Source organism: Dreissena polymorpha, chromosome 13 (assembly GCF_020536995.1).
Source record: "Dreissena polymorpha isolate Duluth1 chromosome 13, UMN_Dpol_1.0, whole genome shotgun sequence".
Lineage (NCBI taxonomy): Eukaryota > Metazoa > Mollusca > Bivalvia > Myida > Dreissenidae > Dreissena > Dreissena polymorpha.
This window is the reverse complement of record NC_068367.1, coordinates 6,679,144-6,699,534: the sequence shown is the minus strand read 5'-3', so window position 1 is coordinate 6,699,534 and position 20,391 is coordinate 6,679,144.

Below are 20,391 nucleotides of genomic sequence, written 5' to 3'. Positions count from 1 at the left end.
TACGGGCTCCATGAAAATGCTATGTCCACGTATAAAACTGTTTTACAGTGTGAAGACCCTACATAAAAATGCGGATTTTTTTCTTACGTGGTATCTTGCGACACACATTTTCAAGTCTATTTCATTACATTTGGCATATATATTAACAAAAATGGCATCGTATGTACATGTCGTCATAGTATATAAGCAACATTGAAGCCTAATATACATTCATCTATTATTATTTGGGCACAAATAATTTTACCGTATGAAGACCCTACATAAAAATGCTGATTTTGTTCTTACTTGGTACCTGGCGACACACATTTTCAAGTCTATTTCATTAAATTTGGCATAGATATTTATAAAAATGGCATCGTATGAACCAGTAGTCAAAGTATAAGCAACATTGAAGCCTAATATGCATTCATCTATGATTATTTGGGCACAAACAATTTTACTGTGTGAAAGCCCTACATAAAAATGCTGATTTTTTTCTTACTTGGTATCTGGCAACACACATTTTCAAGTCTGTTTCATTAAATTTGGCATCTATATTAATAAAAATGGCATTGTATGAACATGTCCTCATAGTATAAGCATAGAAGCATAATACGCATTCATCTATTATAATTTGGGCTCATACAATTTTACCGTGTTAACACCATATATCAAGTTGCAGATTTTTTTAATACTAGTATTCGCCACATACCCACAGGCATTTTCATTAATATCTCAGAAAAAAAGACATATAAATTAATACACATGGCATCTAAAGAACATTTTATCAAAGTTAAACATGGTTCCCAGCCAACCTGGAAATCAGGGAAAACTGGAAAAAGACTCTTTTTTTCCAGTCAGGGAATTTGGAAAGTTTGTGAAATCAGGGAAAAATCAGGGAATTTTGTTTGGTCAGACTTTCCCGACTTGTGTCGAGAAGTCCATACAATTTAAACAGCAAATCATTTCCTCTGCATATCTATCGTGACTTTGTAGTATACGTGTAGCTTAGTTATGTCTGCAACTGCTATTTATTCAGGGTGTCTAAAACAAGAAATAGGTCAAAATCATGATCCTGGAAGTTTTATTTTCCATCAGGGAAAAATCAGGGAATTTTGTTCATACAAAAAGCTGGGATTCCTGTTAAAGCAATATAGAGGCATGAAATGCATTTTTCTGTTATATGTCCACAAATAATTCCACTTAGTGATGACCCAGCTTGAATATGAGGATTTGTTGAATTATTATTGCTAACCGACATACATTTTTAGTAGTACATCAGGATTCAATACCAATACCTTAGTGAAAATGGCATCGGAAGAACATTTGTTCATTGTACTAGATAGAATGATACATTATATCTATCCATCTTATACTTTTTTGCAGTTTCAGTAATATTTGGTCTATAAATGATTTCAACATGATATAATTATTAATCATTGCTAGGAAATGTTTATATGTGAAACAAAAATTAAAAAAGACGTTTTTTTCCCCCATTTATGTATCTATGTATACATCTTTTGTTGCAAACAGTTATGCAACATGTGTCAGAAAACACCCACGACAAATATATGGACGGAATGATTTTTTCACTTATGTGGGTGTATGTTGGCTCCACTTCACACGATACAGTCATTGTAGTTTAATTGAAAAACGCATCTTACAATGTGAGATGAGTTCTGGGTTCAAGCCCCAGCAGTGGCCTATCATGTGTGATATACAGAGCCCATTATGATTAAATATACACAGTTATCTATTTAAAGAATTCAATTAAATATAAGGAATAATGTTAAAGGGGAATTGCTGCTTAACCATTTTTGGGATTGTATTGTAATTTTTTGCCAAATTTGACATTCAATAACAGGGTTTATAGACATCCCAAGCATAACTGTTTCTAAATTTTAAAAAAAAAACAAGTCGAAGTGTGCAGAATATCAAAAATTTGAAACTTTCTGATGTCTAAAAGTCATTAAATGCCACTTAAAGTTTACATTTTTTTGTTCAAAATGACCCATTTTGTGCTGTTCATTATTGGTTAATGTTTTACGCTGTCAGGTCCAAAAGCGCACATTCTGTAGCTTGTTTGGACCATAATCTATAATGCGGCCAAGTTTCAGCAGATTCGGCCCAGTGGTTCTGATTTTATACGCCGTGCCTAGCTTTTAATGAGTATTACTCACTGACTTATGCATATGAGCTCGGCTGTTTTCGGAGAATACCTGAGGTATTCTCATAGCCAGCTCATCGTATGTGTCATGTCTTTTCGCCTTCTGGCGTCCGCCATGCTAAAACCTTAACATTGACCCATTGTACCCACAATTTTCGTACCCACATTTTTTTTCGTAACCAAAGTTTTCGTACCCACATTTGTTTAGTACCAAAAATGTGTGTTCCCGCATTTTCTTACCCAATATTTTCGAACCCACATTTTTTTAGTTCCCACTCATTCCATCCCGCGAAACCCTTAAGGTGTCGCAACTCTAGTATAATTGCTATGAGTGGTACTTAATTACACGTTTTGTTCCGTATATGTCATGATTCTTGTTTCTCACTTTTTTATGGAAATAAACCATTGTCTGTGTTACGTCATTTCTTCCTACGATGTTTCTGCATTCATTTTCAATTGTATTCAGCACTTACATACATGATAAAAAAGATTTGGATCGGAATGAATTCGTTATGCATTTTACATGTTAACATTAATTAAGATTAAAAGGCAATGTTAGGAACAAACGAAATAATCTTTCTAAGTGAACCAATACTTTATTCCCTCAATACAACAGTCTTTTATACCCCGGTAATATGTATTCACATAGGTATAAAAGAGAAAAAAATACATGTATATATTGATTACTTCTACTGAAATAATATCGGGTATTGCATTTGCACAAATCTTTCTATCCACTACAAATTCACTTTTTGCGATTATAATATAGTGACCAACTCAGAACTGGTTTAAAAGAAGGTCGTCCACATTGTTTCACATCAAAGTCACATGCATGTATCAGTATCGTTATGGTAAAACGCGTCAAATGTCATTGTATTAAATAGACAATTAATATTTAAGTTTCCATAAAAATCATCCACTGATATGGATTTTCTAAGCAGGTGTCAGGTATTCCAAATTGCTTCATGTATTCCGAATCGCAATAATGGTAGTATTTGGTTACAGCAACCTTATCCTAGTATCGAACCGGCTTTACCCTAGTCTGTTTTTCATTACACTTATAGTGTACGTATATGTGATTGTTTTGTGTGTTTAACTGGCGAGGTACTTCGACGTAATCTTATTGTTTCTTTGGTGGGTTTTCATGTACCTTTCGCTTTCTAGAGCGGTACACACTTCGTTACGCCGTCTTTTTTAATCTTGGCATCCTCAACATATATAACTGGCGTCTTGATATCTGGAAATAGTAAGCATAGTATTCCGTTCGAGGCATATTCAAACATAAGTATGTTCATATGTGTTAAAATAAACAGTTAAGAATTACACTGTGTTAATAATACCGTCGAATGTCATATTGCACACACTAAATGTGCGAGAAAACATATAATAATAAAAATTAATAACATAACAATTAATAAAAAAGATAACGGTTGATTTCCTAGTGTGAAAATGTTTTCCAAAACATTCGCACCAATGCGGAATTCATTCACGACAATTATTTTGCATAAAACCTTCTAACATAAGAAAGAGCTGTTTATCATTTGGAAGTCAGGTCCCAAAATGTGCTTAAAAGGAAGTTAGTTCTCAAAAAGGGGGTTAAAACGTTATAATTCGGCATTAAATGAATTAATAGACATACAAACGCGTCGAGATAATAAAATAATCGTGATTCTATGTAATATTTTACTGTAAGCATGCACACATACTGTTTATTATGAGAGAAAATGATATTCGAACATCCAACATCTCGAAGGTCAAGAAATTAAACAACAAATTTGTCGACGGTTTTGCTTCAATAACTTTTTCATTCCGATGTCTACGGTATTTAAACAAAAAACCGAGGGAAGCACAAACACCAGAGCCGAAAGGGCTTATTCATTTAAAAGAAATATAAATATAAACTGGCTTACCGGGTGAAAATATCCGCTACTCCTTCACGAAAAACACGAAAACGACGCCATCTTGGAAGTTTAGTTCCCAAAACCTCACTTGAACGCTGTAAGCTCCCGTATACGCATGCCCCCCTGCTCAAGGCTACAATGGAAACATGAAATATTTTCATATTATGTACATGTATGTAGTGAAAGAACATGTGAGCCTGTTAATTATTATGCAGGACGGGACTTCAAAACATATTTGCACAAATAATCATCGTATCAAGAAGATGTGTTGCGTGCTCGTCGCTCGTTTTATGTTAAGGTCACAGCCGACACGTGAAATGTTCGCATATTTCTTATATGTTTTAAATATAAGGACGGGTGTGTGTCCGGCCAATAACGTTGTTGTGCATGATTGGATTTCTAATTGGATTGATACAAAGATCATCACATCAATACGACTTGTCACGTGCAAACACATGTCGCTTGCTTCAAGGTCAAGGGAACAATGGACTCTTGGCGCTTGTGCATATACCTTATATTTTCATAACAATATCGTGGATTATGGGATTTCGAAATAAATGTGAAACCAAAATTCATAATTCTAATATTTGAACGTAGTTTGGAGTGAGATAACCATGTAAACCATTTCAAGACGACTTTGTGTGTAACCGAAATTCAAAACACTGCTACATGCTGTTTGAACTGTTCACATTAGGTTAAGCACTAACCACTCGTTTCTGTGTGCAGTGAAATATTGCTGCGGAATTCTCGTTCTTCGGATACATTTCTAGCTTATTTTGCAGTACAAAAGTAGAAATTGAAGGCACATCAATTCAACGATATACCCTATATGACATGATACAATAACATAAAAGTATAAGTAACATAAATACATCGAAACTGGACAGGTAATGGAAAATGTATGTGTAAATCTATAGTTCAATTCAATTCGTGAGGTTATTTGGTGTCTGGTACTTGCACATCCATAAACATGTACAGTTGCTGCTATTACAATTGCCCTTACTTTATAAATGAAAAGCAACTGTACAGCTGTCTTATAATAACAATAACACCATTGTATTTTTACTCATTCCTTATATCACCTTTTCCCGAGAAAATAAGTAAACCAAGCAAATTACAATATATCTGATCATGTTGTCATAAGTAGAGTTTATTTCACTATTACATTTATTCGCTATAAGATTTAAAGTACTATTGCATTAAAGTCATTATTTGCCTTTGCATGTCTCCGCTAAAACAACACGTAGCCCTGTCATTGTGGTACACGAGTTCTCCCTGTGGTGCGGGCGGATGCAGTGCCGGGATAAGCAACGTCGCGGCCCATAGGGCAGTGAAAGTTTATGGGGCCCACGTCCTCAGTCAAGGCATAAGATTAGGCTAAGTAAGTAAAAAATTATTCACGGACTCATCAGGCCCTTAAAAGTCGCGAGGCCCTGAGGCAGTTTCCTTCTCTGCCTAATTGGTAATCCGGGACTGGGCGGATGGCTACGTCCCCTTATGGAGTTACCCTATCCGCTAATGAGAACAAGAACCCTTGCGTGACTTTATGACGGACAAGGTAGAAGACTATGCGGACGCGCATGCTGGGTTTGGAGCTACGCTGGCCGCATATGACACAAGACCATTTTCACATCACGCAGCTTCAATATGTTGTAAGTTGTGACCCAACAAATGACCCTGAACTGTTTAAAGATTTATGATGACTAATGTGATCTTTATTACGACAGATAAGCTTGTAATAGCACGTCGAAAAAAACGAAAACAATGTTAAACAAGAGATGTGTTTGTCAGAAACACAATGCCACCTTTTGCGCCGCTTTAAAGCCATATATTTGACCTTTGACCTTGGAGGATGACATTGACCTTGACTCAAAATGTGCAGCTCGATGAGATGCACACACATGCGAAATATCTAGTTGCTGTCTTCAATATTGCAAAAGTTATCGAAAAACTTTAACCAAAGTTTAAGTTTTAGGACAGAATGACAGAGTGACAGAATGACAGACAGACAGACAGACAGGCCAAAAACAATATACCCCCGATCATTCGATCCGGGGGCATAAAAAGTTAAGAAAATTGATGTTTTTTTATTTTTTGACCTTTTACCTTGAAGGTTGACCTTTCACCACTCAAAATGTGCAGCTCCACGAGATAAAAATGCATGCAAAATATGAAATTGCTGCGTTCAATATTAAAAAAGTTATGATAAAACTTTAACGAAGGTTAAAGTTATAGGAAAGAAAAATGCAATGATATTTGACCTTTGACCTTGAAGGTTGACCTTGACCTTTCACCACTAAATATGTGCAGCTGTATGAGAAGTAAGTAAGAGATTGAATGGAGAAATTAAATTATTTTTTTTAATGTTGACCTTGAAGGATGACCTTGACCTTTCACCACTCAAAATGTGCAGTTCCACAAGATACACATGCATGCCAAATATGAAGTTGCTGTGTTCAATATTAAAAAAGTTATGATAAAACTTTAAAGAAGGTTAAAGTTATAGGAAAGAAAAATACAATGATATTTGGCCTTTGAACTTGAAGGTTGACCTTGACCTTTCACCACTAAAAATGTGCAGCTGCACGAAAAGTAAGTAAGAGATTGAATGGAGAAATGAAAACTTTTTCTTTTAATTTTGACCTTTGATCTTGAAGGAACACCTTGACCTTTCACCACTCAAAATGTGCAGCTCCACGAGATACACATGCATGCCAAATATGAAGTTGCTGTGTTCAATATTTAAAAAGTTATGATAAAACTTTAACGAAGATTAAAGTTTCAGGAAAGAAAAATACAATGCTATTTGACCTTTGACCTTGAAGGATGACTTAACCTTGACTTTTCACCACTCAAAATGAGCAGCTACATGAGATACATATGCATGGTAAATATCAAGTTGGTATGTTCAATATTGCAAAAGTTATCAAACTTTAACCAAGGTTAAAGTTTTGGGACAGAATGACAGACAGACAGACAGGACAAAAACAATATACCCCCGATCTATCGATCTGGGGGCATAAAAATAACGGTAATTCATTTTCGATAAGGAAAATGCAAATGTCCGAACATTACCGGTATCCTTTGTGCGCTCATAGTATTTTCCTAATTAAGGTCAAAATCGTATTTTATTACGGATTATGGTGATACTATATATGTTTATGCGTTTGATTATTTAATTCACTTAAACTCAAACTTAACTGCGTCGTATGAAATCGCTCCCTGATATCCACACAGGCTAATCAGGACGACACTTTCCGCTTTGATGATTTTTATCGTTTAAAGGAAGTATTTTTAAAACGAAAATCCAAAAGAGCCGGGAAGTGTTGTCCCTGAGTTGCCTCTGCGGACTGGATAGGCTCATCCATGTTTGTTATGCTTAGTGTTTCTGTGTCCCGACCGTAGTGTATACGACATTAAAATAAAATACTTATAGTGATAACTTTTTCCGAACACAATATTTAAACCATAACCCCTTTGCAATATATTGCTCCTGGTATATGTATATTTTAAAAAAATTAAGTCGTTTATTTATGATTCCTTATTTAGAACTAAAACAACAACAAGAGTACCACATAACGGGTGCCAACGCTCGGCTGCGGGTGCAGTTTTTAATAAATGAAAGATTGTCAGAAATTTTTTTAGAGGTCACTTGACCTTTGACCGAGTGACCCAAAAATGGATGTGGCGTGTAGAACTCATCAAGGTGCAGCTACATATGAAGTTTCTAAGTTGTAGGTGGAAGCACTTTGATTTTAGAGCCAATGTTCAGGTTTTAGCATGGCGCGTACGGCGGACGACACGACACGACACGACCCGACGAGCTGGCTATGACAATACCTCGGGTTTTCTCCGAAAACAGCCGAGCTAAAAAACAACAAGAAATGGTCATTAATTGTTATCGTTATTAAAATCATAAACGCATTGAACATTGTTTCTGGTTATGAAGCAATATTTGTTTTATTCTTAACAGTCAAGAACTTTATGTATTTATTGTATATAATATAAACAGTTAATTTCAATTTCATTCAATTAAGCTGTATATCATTCAGTGTTAATGAAAGAAGAATTTACATGTATTATACCATTAACAAATAAGACTTGGCTGTGGTATTTCCAACATTGTATTGATAAAAGTAACAACAAAGACTCAAAATCAACGAATATTTCGCAAACTATTGTGTTAAATAATGTTCTACCTTAAAAAAAACAGTGTTCCTTTTAGCATAGCCAACATTTCAACGCTAGACGTTGTATAATTCAAATGCTCGTTTATATTTTTTGTTCGACAATATATTCCATGTTAATTCCCGCCACCCGAACATTTAAGAGCGAACGCGAGACTGGCTTCGGGCAGTGTCGGAAAAACGACAAGCTTCCAAAGCTGCACGAAGCCAATGTCAAAGCTCAGTAAGGTGAACATTATATAAGTTTAAATATAAATTAAAGCTATTTCACAGCATAGCAGCTCAAGATCGGATTCCTCACATCCATTGTTTAGTAAAAGTAACTTTGTGTATGTGTTTATATATACGGAGAAAGTTAATCATACAGTCAGCAAATGTTCAGGTGTGAATAAACAATATCTTAACAAGATCACCAATTGGGCGGATCTTTATAAAGTAATATCCATGTGCATGAATCCTTTGCGATTATATGTTGATATTCAACTGTACAAGGCTCAAATATCTTACTACATGTAGTATCGCCAGAATAAAAGCAAGAAATGTGAGAATTTTATGATGAGGACTTAACAAACTTCCTCTTTCAAACAATAAATTCATTTTCGATCGTATTTCAACTTATTGTGGCTCCGTAAATGTGTATCAAGTGTTCCTTTTTGGCTGAATTTCATTGGAATGTTTTTTCCCGGGTGTGGCACCTCATGTGCACCTTCAGGTATGATTTATTTGAAAAGCTATTGTCACATACGCTGCAACTGTGTGGACGCTCTCCCGTGTGAATCATATGACGAATGAGATTAGAACTGGGGACAAAGCCCTTTTAACACACCCTGCAACAGTGTGGACGCTCTCCCGTGTGAATCATATGGCGAATAAGACTAGAACTGGTGACAAAGCATTTTAACACACCCTGCAACTGTGTGGACGCTCTCCCGTGTGCATCATATGACGAATGAGACTAGAACTGGTGACAAAGCCCTTTTAACACACCCTCCAACTGTGTGGACGCTCTCCCGTGTGCATCATATGACGAATGAGACTAGAACTGGTGACAAAGCCCTTTTAACACATCCTGCAACTGTGTGGACGCTCTCCCGTGTGCATCATATGACGAATGAGACTAGAACTGGTGACAAAGCCATTTTAACAAACCCTACAACTGTGTGGACGCTATCCCGTGTGCATCAACATATGCCTAGTGAGGATGGAAATTTGAGTAAATCTCATTCCAAAAACATTGCAACTGTATGGCCGCTCTCTCGTGTGAATTCTCATATGCTCAGTGAGTTTGGAACTTGTAACGAAGCTCTTCCCACACACGCTGCAACTGTATGGCCGCTCTCTCGTGTGAATCCTCATATGCTCAGTGAGTTTGGAACTGGTGACAAAGCACTTCCCACACACGCTGCAACTGTATGGCCGCTCTCTCGTGTGAATCCTCATATGCTTTGAGAGATGGGAACTGGTGACAAAGCACTTCCCACAAACCCCACAACTGTATGGCCGATCTCCTGTGTGAATTCTCATATGCTTTGAGAGATGGGAACTGGTGACAAAGCACTTCCCACAAACCCTGCAACTGTATGGCCGATCTTCTCTGTGAATTATCATATGCTTTGAGAGATGGGAACTGGTGACAAAGCACTTCCCACAAACCTTGCAACTGTGTGGCCGCTCTCCTGTGTGAATTCTCATATGCTCTGAGAGATGGGAACTGGTGACAAAGCACTTCCCACAAACCCTGCAACTGTGTGGCCGATCTCCTGTGTGAATTCTCATATGCTTTAAGAGATGGGAACTGGTGACAAAGCACTTCCCACAAACCCCGCAACTGTGTGGTCGCCGTTTCCCGTGTGCATCCGCATATGACCAGTTGGATCGTAATTTCGGGCAAATTTCTTTCCACAAAGATGGCAACTGTAAGGCCGCTCTTCAGTGTGAATCGTCTAATGCCTAGCGAGATTGCCATAGGTGGTAATTTTTTTTCTTCACACGATGTGTGACCGCTCTCTAGTGTGAATCTTGATATGCCTAGCGAGATGGCCAACGGTAGTAAATTTTTCCCCACACACGCTGCAACTATGTGACAGCTCTCCTGTGTGAATCTTGATATGCCTAGCGAGATTGCCATTGGTGGTAAATTGTTCTCCACACACGCTGCAACTATGTGGCAGCTCTCCTGTGTGAATACATATATGCTGAGTGAGATGCTGAGTGAGATGACAAGTTTGGACAAATCTCTCTCCACAAACACGACACCTGTGTGGCTGCTCTCCAGTGTGAATCCTCATATGATTAGTGAGATGGGCATTGGTGTAAAATTTAAACATGTAGCTTTATTTCAGCATTGCTGCGAAGTCGCACACATTGTGATTACGTTATTAAGTTTCTTTTCATGGCGACAATAGATATTTATCCCGATTTTCTACCTACTTTTATATCTAATGCCAAAAGGCGATATCTACTGCAAAGCCAATGCAAATGGAAAGTATCAAGCCAATCGGTCATTTCGTTATCTATCGGAAACGATTTGCACACTTAGTGTGACAGTGACCATGACATTTGACCTAGCGACCCAATTTCAATAGGGGCCATCTACTGTCCAAGGCCAATGCATATGTGAAGTATCATACTTATTGTGACAGTGACCTTTGACCTAGTGACCCCGATTTCAATAGGTGTCATCTGCTGTCCATGGCAAATGCATATGTGAAGTATCAAGCTAATCTGTAAATTCGTTGACGAGTTATTGATCGGAAACGATTTTCACACTTAGTGTGGCAGTGACCTTGACGTTTGACCTAGTTACCCCAATTTCATCAGGGGTCATCTACTGTCTAAGGCCAATGCATATGTGAAGAATAAAGCCAATCGGTCAATTTGTTGACGAGTTATTGATCATAAAAACGAACTGGTCAACTGACATTCCGACCGACCGCCAGACAAACGGACCGACCGACATCCAGCAAAACAATATACCCCCTCTTCTTCAAAGGGGGGCATACTAAAGAAATAAATGTCGAAATCGTCATAGAACAAGGGCTGTTTGTAAAACATGCATGCCCCCCATATGGACTGTCAGTTGTAGTGGCAGCCATTGTGTAAAAACGTTTTTTGTCACTGTGACCTTGACCTTTGAACTAGTGACCTGAAAATTAGTAGGGGTCATTTGCCAGTCATTATCAATGCACCTATGAAGTTTCGTGATCCTAAGCGTAAGCATTCTTGAGTTATCATCCGGAAACCATTTTACTGTTTCGAGTCACTGTGACCTTGACCTTTGACCTAGTGACCTGAAAATCAATAGGGGTCATCTGCCAGTCATGATCAATGTATCTATGAAGTTTCATGATCCTAGGCCTAAGCATTCTTGAGTTATCATCCGGAAATCATTTTACTATTTCGAGTCACTGTGACCTTGAACTTTAACCTAGTGACCTAAAAATCAATAGGGGTCATCTGCCAGTCATGCTCAATTCACCTATGAAGTTTCATGATCATAGGCCTAAGCGTTCTTGAGTTATTATCCGGAAACCATCTGGTGGACGGACCAACGGACGGACCGACCGACTGACAGACCGACCGACCGACATGTGCAAAACAATATACCCCCTCTTCTTTGAAGGGGGGCATAAACAATACCAAAACCTGCATGAGTTTTATATCAATCTGTGGTAAAATGTGTATTCATTGGACATAAAAACAAAAACTGCATTTTAATCTGCATTGTTTTGACAAAAATACTGGATATACTGAGCTCCCTGTAGTAATCTATATCATGTATAATGGTTCTCATAATATCAGCCCTTCTGATTTGTTGCTAATGTAGTTACTATGCGCATGTCACTGTGCTTGTTATCCCCACGTTTTTCGGAGAAAAAGTGGGGATATTGTGGTGATGTGCGTCTGTCCGTCCATCCGTCCGTCTGTCCGTCATGGCCACCTGCTCCTCCTACACTATTAGGACTAGAACCTTGAAACTTACTTACATGGTAGCTATGAGCATATGTGCGACGGTGACAGTGACGGAATTTTGATCTGACCTCTGGGTCAAAAGTTATGGTGGTTGGGGCGGGGCCGGGTCAGAGATTTTCACTTATTTTTATGTCACCGGTATGGTGCATTGGCCATAACTTTTGCAATATTGATGATAGCGACTTGATATTTGGCATGCATGTGTATCTAATGCAGCTGCACGTTTTGAGTGCTTAAAGGTTAAGGTCAAGGTCATCCTTCAAGGTCAAAGGTCAAAAAAACAAATCCAAGGGAAGTAATAAGCTTTAAAGGGAGGTAAGTAATAAACCTGCTAAATGATATATAAAAAAAAAAAATTACATAAATCAAAGTTGCGCATAGAGTTACACAGCAGGTCGGGCTACAATAACCTCGTGAAGAGGCCAGTAGGACCTGTAAATAAACTCTAAAATAAAAAAAAAGAGTTACACAGTAGTGGCGCAGAGATGTATTTAGTATTCAATTGTTCGTGTTAACTCATCTGTGAAATGGTTTAGCTCATCCATCTAATGTTTATACAAGGGATTATAAAATATTGGCGCAAAGGGACACCTGTATATAAGAGAAGAGATAGAATGCAGTCAAGCATAAAAAGCATTAGAAACTCATGGAATAGAGCCTCAAGAATCTATAAAAGGGCTGAAACTTTCAATTTGTGCAATTACAATTTTAGACGCATTACTGAAAATCTGTCAAAATGTTCAAGTGTTCAAAATGTGAGAAACAATTTAAAGCAAGATGGACTTTGAACAGGCACATCAAAAACAGACATAGCAAATGTTCAGGTGTGAATAAACAATATCTTAACAAGATCACCAATTGGGCGGATCTTTATAAAGTAATATCCATGTGCATGAATCCTTTGCGATTATATGTTGATATTCAAATGTACAAGGCTCAAATATCTTACTGCATGTAGGATCGCCAGAATGAAAGCAAGAAATGTGAGAATTTTATGATGAGGACTTAACAAACTTCCTCTTTCAAACAATAAATTCATTTTCGATCGTATTTCAACTTATTGTGGCTCCGTAAATGTGTATCAAGTGTTCTTTTTTGGCTGAATTTCATTGGAATGTTTTTTCCCGGGTGTGGCACCTCATGTGCACCTTCAGGTATGATTTATTTGAAAAGCTATTGTCACATACGCTGCAACTGTGTGGACGCTCTCCCGTGTGAATCATATGACGAATGAGACTAGAACTGGGGACAAAGCCCTTTTAACACACCCTGCAACAGTGTGGACGCTCTCCCGTGTGAATCATATGCCGAATAAGACTAGAACTGGTGACAAAGCATTTTAACACACCCTGCAACTGTGTGGACGCTCTCCCGTGTGCATCATATGACGAATGAGACTAGAACTGGTGACAAAGCCCTTTTAACACACCCTCCAACTGTGTGGACGCTCTCCCGTGTGCATCATATGACGAATGAGACTAGAACTGGTGACAAAGCCCTTTTAACACATCCTGCAACTGTGTGGACGCTCTCCCGTGTGCATCATATGACGAATGAGACTAGAACTGGTGACAAAGCCATTTTAACAAACCCTGCAACTGTGTGGACGCTCTCCCGTGTGCATCAACATATGCCTAGTGAGGATGGAAATTTGAGTAAATCTCATTCCAAAAACATTGCAACTGTATGGCCGCTCTCTCGTGTGAATTCTCATATGCTCAGTGAGTTTGGAACTTGTAACGAAGCTCTTCCCACACACGCTGCAACTGTATGGCCGCTCTCTCGTGTGAATCCTCATATGCTCAGTGAGTTTGGAACTGGTGTCAAAGCACTTCCCACACACGCTGCAACTGTATGGCCGCTCTCTCGTGTGAATTCTCATATGCTTTGAGAGATGGGAACTGGTGACAAAGCACTTCCCACAAACCCTGCAACTGTATGGCCGATCTTCTCTGTGAATTCTCATATGCTTTGAGAGATGGGAACTGGTGACAAAGCACTTCCCACAAACCTTGCAACTGTGTGGCCGCTCTCCTGTGTGAATTCTCATATGCTCTGAGAGATGGGAACTGGTGACAAAGCACTTCCCACAAACCCTGCAACTGTGTGGCCGATCTCCTGTGTGAATTCTCATATGCTTTAAGAGATGGGAACTGGTGACAAAGCACTTCCCACAAACCCCGCAACTGTGTGGTCGCCGTTTCCCGTGTGCATCCGCATATGACCAGTGAGATCGTAATTTCGGGCAAATTTCTTTCCACAAAGATGGCAACTGTAAGGCCGCTCTTCAGTGTGAATCGTCTAATGCCTAGCGAGATTGCCATAGGTGGTAATTTTTTTTCTTCACACGATGTGTGACCGCTCTCCAGTGTGAATCTTGATATGCCTAGCGAGATGGCCAACGGTAGTAAATTTTTCCCCACACACGCTGCAACTATGTGGCAGCTCTCCTGTGTGAATCTTGATATGCCTAGCGAGATTGCCATTGGTGGTAAATTGTTCTCCACACACGCTGCAACTATGTGGCAGCTCTCCTGTGTGAATCCATATATGCTGAGTGAGATGCTGAGTGAGATGACAAGTTTGGACAAATCTCTTTCCACAAACACGACAACTGTGTGGCTGCTCTCCAGTGTGAATCCTCATATGATTAGTGAGATGGGCATTGGTGTAAAATTTAAACATGTAGCTTTATTTCAGCATTGCTGCGAAGTCGCACACATTGTGATTACGTTATTAAGTTTCTTTTCATGGCGACAATATATATTTATCCCGATTTTCTACCTATTTTTATATCTAATGCCAAAAGGCGATATCTACTGCAAAGCCAATGCAAATGGAAAGTATCAAGCCAATCGGTCATTTCGTTATCTATCGGAAACGATTTGCACACTTAGTGTGACAGTGACCATGACATTTGACCTAGCGACCCAATTCCAATAGGGGCCATCTACTGTCAAAGGCCAATGCATATGTGAAGTATCATACTTATTGTGACAGTGACCTTTGACCTAGTGACCCCGATTTCAATAGGTGTCATCTGCTGTCCATGGCAAATGCATATGTGAAGTATCAAGCTAATCTGTAAATTCGTTGACGAGTTATTGATCGGAAACGATTTTCACACTTAGTGTGGCAGTGACCTTGACGTTTGACCTAGTTACCCCAATTTCATCAGGGGTCATCTACTGTCTAAGGCCAATGCATATGTGAAGAATAAAGCCAATCGGTCAATTTGTTGACGAGTTATTGATCATAAAAACGAACTGGTCAACTGACATTCCGACCGACCGCCAGACAAACGGACCGACCGACATCCAGCAAAACAATATACCCCCTCTTCTTCAAAGGGGGGCATACTAAAGAAATAAATGTCGAAATAGTCATAGAACAAGGGCTGTTTGTAAAACATGCATGCCCCCCATATGGGCTGTCAGTTGTAGTGGCAGCCATTGTGTAAAAACGTTTTTTGTCACTGTGACCTTGACCTTTGAACTAGTGACCTGAAAATTAGTAGGGGTCATTTGCCAGTCATTATCAATGCACCTATGAAGTTTCGTGATCCTAAGCGTAAGCATTCTTGAGTTATCATCCGGAAACCATTTTACTGTTTCGAGTCACTGTGACCTTGACCTTTGACCTAGTGACCTGAAAATCAATAGGGGTCATCTGCCAGTCATGATCAATGTATCTATGAAGTTTCATGATCCTAGGCCTAAGCATTCTTGAGTTATCATCCGGAAACCATTTTACTATTTCGAGTCACTGTGACCTTGAACTTTAACCTAGTGACCTGAAAATCAATAGGGGTCATCTGCCAGTCATGATCAATGTACCTATGAAGTTTCATGATCATAGGCCTAAGCGTTCTTGAGTTATTATCCGGAAACCATCTGGTGGACGGACCAACGGACGGACCGACCGACTGACAGACCGACCGACCGACATGTGCAAAACAATATACCCCCTCTTCTTTGAAGGGGGGCATAAACAATACCAAAACCTGCATGAGTTATATATCAATCTGTGGTAAAATGTGTATTCATTGGACATAAAAACAAAAACTGCATTTTAATCTGCATTGTTTTGACAAAAATACTGGATATACTGAGCTCCCTGTAGTAATCTATATCATGTATAATGGTTCTCATAATATCAGCCCTTCTGATTTGTTGCTAATGTAGTTACTATGCGCATGTCACTGTGCTTGTTATCCCCACGTTTTTCGGAGAAAAAGTGGGGATATTGTGGTGATGTGCGTCTGTCCGTCCATCCGTCCGTCTGTCCGTCATGGCCACCTGCTCCTCCTACACTATTAGGACTAGAACCTTGAAACTTACTTACATGGTAGCTATGAGCATATGTGCGACGGTGACAGTGACGGAATTTTGATCTGACCCCTGGGTCAAAAGTTATGGGGGTTGGGGCGGGGCCGGGTCAGAGATTTTCACTTATTTTTATGTCACCGGTATGGTGCATTGGCCATAACTTTTGCAATATTGATGATAGCGACTTGATATTTGGCATGCATGTGTATCTAATGCAGCTGCACGTTTTGAGTGCTTAAAGGTTAAGGTCAAGGTCATCCTTCAAGGTCAAAGGTCAAAAAAACAAATCCAAGGGAAGTAATAAGCTTTAAAGGGAGGTAAGTAATAAACCTGCTAAATGATATATAAAAAAAAATACATAAATCAAAGTTGCGCATAGAGTTACACAGCAGGTCGGGCTACAATAACCTCGTGAAGAGGCCAGTAGGACCTGTAAATAAACTCTAAAATAAAAAAAAAAGAGTTACACAGTAGTGGCGCAGAGATGTATTTAGTATTCAATTGTTCGTGTTAACTCATCTGTGAAATGGTTTAGCTCATCCATCTAATGTTTATACAAGGGATTATAAAATATTGGCGCAAAGGGACACCTGTATATAAGAGAAGAGATAGAATGCAGTCAAGCATAAAAAGCATTAGAAACTCATGGAATAGAGCCTCAAGAATCTATAAAAGGGCTGAAACTTTCAATTTGTGCAATAACAATTTTAGACGCATTACTGAAAATCTGTCAAAATGTTCAAGTGTTCAAAATGTGAGAAACAATTTAAAGCAAGATGGACTTTGAACAGGCACATCAAAGACAGACATGAAATTCAACATATTTATTGTTGTATACATGTAAAAGATTGCGATAGAAAATTTCTGAGACGCTACTTTTTAGTCAACCATTTAACCTCAAAACATAACTTTTCCAAAACAGAAGCAAGAAGATCGGCTATAAGAGAGCATGTTCAGCCATCTCATAAGTCTTTCCAATTAGGATGGCATCTACATAATTGACTTCAGTGAAGTTGATTCATTATTAGATTTGTTAGGAGAGCAGGATGAGGAGGAAAAATAAGGGTAAAGATTTTCACTCATTTTTTAGGTTATTTTACATGAACTTCTTCATTTCTACATTGAATTACTTCAAATTTATACTGAACATCTCTTATGACAATACGGTCAATCTCAACTATGCATGGCCCCATTACTAACCCTGGGACGCCCCTGTGTCAAACATGCGGCGTGGGGATACGCGTCGGCCTCTGCCGCGCCATTTCTAGTTTTTAAAATAGTATTTAAAAGGAAAAACAAATCTCTTGCTCTAGTTATTTTTAAAATATTTTTACATTTCATTATAAAATAAGGGGCATATAACACATTTGATAAAGCTACTATTTTTCCATAAACAAACTAAGATACTAGTGAGTTACGTAATTTAAAAATCATAGCATCCCCTGGAGTGAACACAGGTACTTGAACACTTTTGTTTGGTCCTTATATATATAATAAGAGAATATATATATTAGAACCAAAAACATTTGTTCAAGTACCTGTGGGAATAAACATGACCTTCTTTCCAATGAACACCGGAAATCATAAGATTGAGAATGATCGTCGTTAAAGTCAAGGATATTATAAACAATCAAATAAATAAAAACTTCTAAAAAATGAAAAGCATGAACATTCCAGCACTTCTTGAGGGTTTTACTCTAAAGTCACCATACTATTAGGTGGGCCGATACTATGAGAATAAGGGATACGTACGTCCCAGTAACAGGAAGGGCCAATAGCTGGGACCTCTTTTCCAATACTAACCTTAAGCTGAAACAAGGAATCTGAAAAAAAAATCAAAATTAAAGTTTATCAACATCATGAAATGGTTTCAAACTGAAAATTAAACAAGAGCTGTCAGAGGACAGCGCGATCAACTATTCGAGTGCTTGACAATATAACGTAAGCCATCATGAAGAGGGGGGTATAATGTCATGTGGGTGTGTGGTAATTTAATAGATGATGTTTCCAAAAAAAATTGTTTTTTGGGGGGAGGGGGGATTCTGGGTGGTGCGTGGGGATAGTTTGGGTGGAGTCCATTGTGGTATGTCAGGTAAGTGTTGTTTTGTCAAAGTATGAATCAAATCTGATCTTAAATAAAGAAGTTATGGCAATTTAAGCAAAATTTATTAATCTGACCTTGAGCGTCAATGTCATTCAAAGGTCAATGTCAAACAAAACTTGCCAGGTACAGTAACATCATGATGGTAAGAAAGTATTTGAAGTTTGAAAGCAATAGCCTTAATACTTAAGAAGTAAAGTGGATCTAAACACAAAATTTAACACAATATTCAAAGTTACAAACACAAAAAGGGCCATAATTCCTACAAAATGTTTGATACAGTTGTCTGCTCTTGTTTATAGTTGGGGTCATGTTGGTAAAGAAGTATGCAAAATATAAAAGCAACATGTAAAGGGACATAGAAAATATTTGAGGTGGTACGCAAACTTAAACATAGAAAATCTTTGTGAAAAAAGGGTCATAATTCTTACAAAATGCTTGATACAGTTGTCTGCTCTTGTTAATAGGTTGGGGTCATGTTTGTAAAGAAATATGCAAAATATAAAAGCATGAAAATATTTGAGGTGGTACTCAAACTTTAACATAGAGTTATCAATTATATGCATATTCTAAGTTGAAAAAGGGCCATAATTCTTTAAAAAAAATGCTTGATACAGTTGTCTGCTCTTGTTTATACGTTGGGGTCATGTTGGTAATGAAGTATGCAAAAAATGAAAGCAATATGTCAAGGGACATATTTGGGGTGGTACACAAACTTTAACATTTGCATGCTCTCACTCACGCTCACGCTAACGCCGACGCCGGGGTGAGTAGGATAGCTCAACTATATATTTTTCATATATAATAGTCGAGCTTAAAAAAATAATGATGTTGATTTTATTTACAATAATGCTTATCATTATATACTTCTATACATTATACTACTATTATTTAATCATCACTTTTTCAATATAAGATTTTAAAATAAACAAGTATATAGGATCTGGCACGAGTTGTCATATCATAACATATTTTATGAAACGAGTTCAGGAATTTTGTTAGTAATCGAGCCTTTGGCTTTCACTAACGAATTTCCTGGACAAGTTTAATAAAATATGGTATGATTTGACAACCGGTGTCAGATCGTTTTTATCACATGCTTTTAAATGAGCAAATTAAATAAATATTTACGCAAACATAATGATAAATCCTGGGGTGGGGGTTAACTTCCTATATACGGGTATATAGGGGTGTGCCGATTTTATGGGGGGTGTTTTTCGACTAAAATTAAAGATATGGGTATGGTTTTGAGCATCTAAGTATAGATATGGGTATTGAAATCAGAAATTTGCTTGTATATAAATGCATATAGATTTGAAAGTATCAGTATCAAAATAGGTATGATAAATGTCATTCTTGTATATAAATGGGTATCAAAAAGTAAATTTCAGTAGCGGGAAAGATATAATAGCAAATTCAATAAATATACTGCATTGATATGAAAGAGATTACAATTTTAGTATGAAATGTGTCCACTTTATCAAATTCTCGTATTTAAATGGGTCCAGTTTATCAAACTTCTTGTTTTGAAATGTTGAAATGGGTCCACTTTCTCAATGGTATCGTATACAAATGGGTATGCTTTTTCAAAAATCTTGTATCAAAATGGGTCTACTTTATCAGAGTTCAGGTATAAAAATGGGTCACATTTCGGAAGTCTCAGCGGGACACCCCTACCCTAAAATTTGGCAAGTTACCCCCCCCCCCCGGGAAGTGTAAGATAAAAAATATATGCAATGGTTATATTACATGGAAA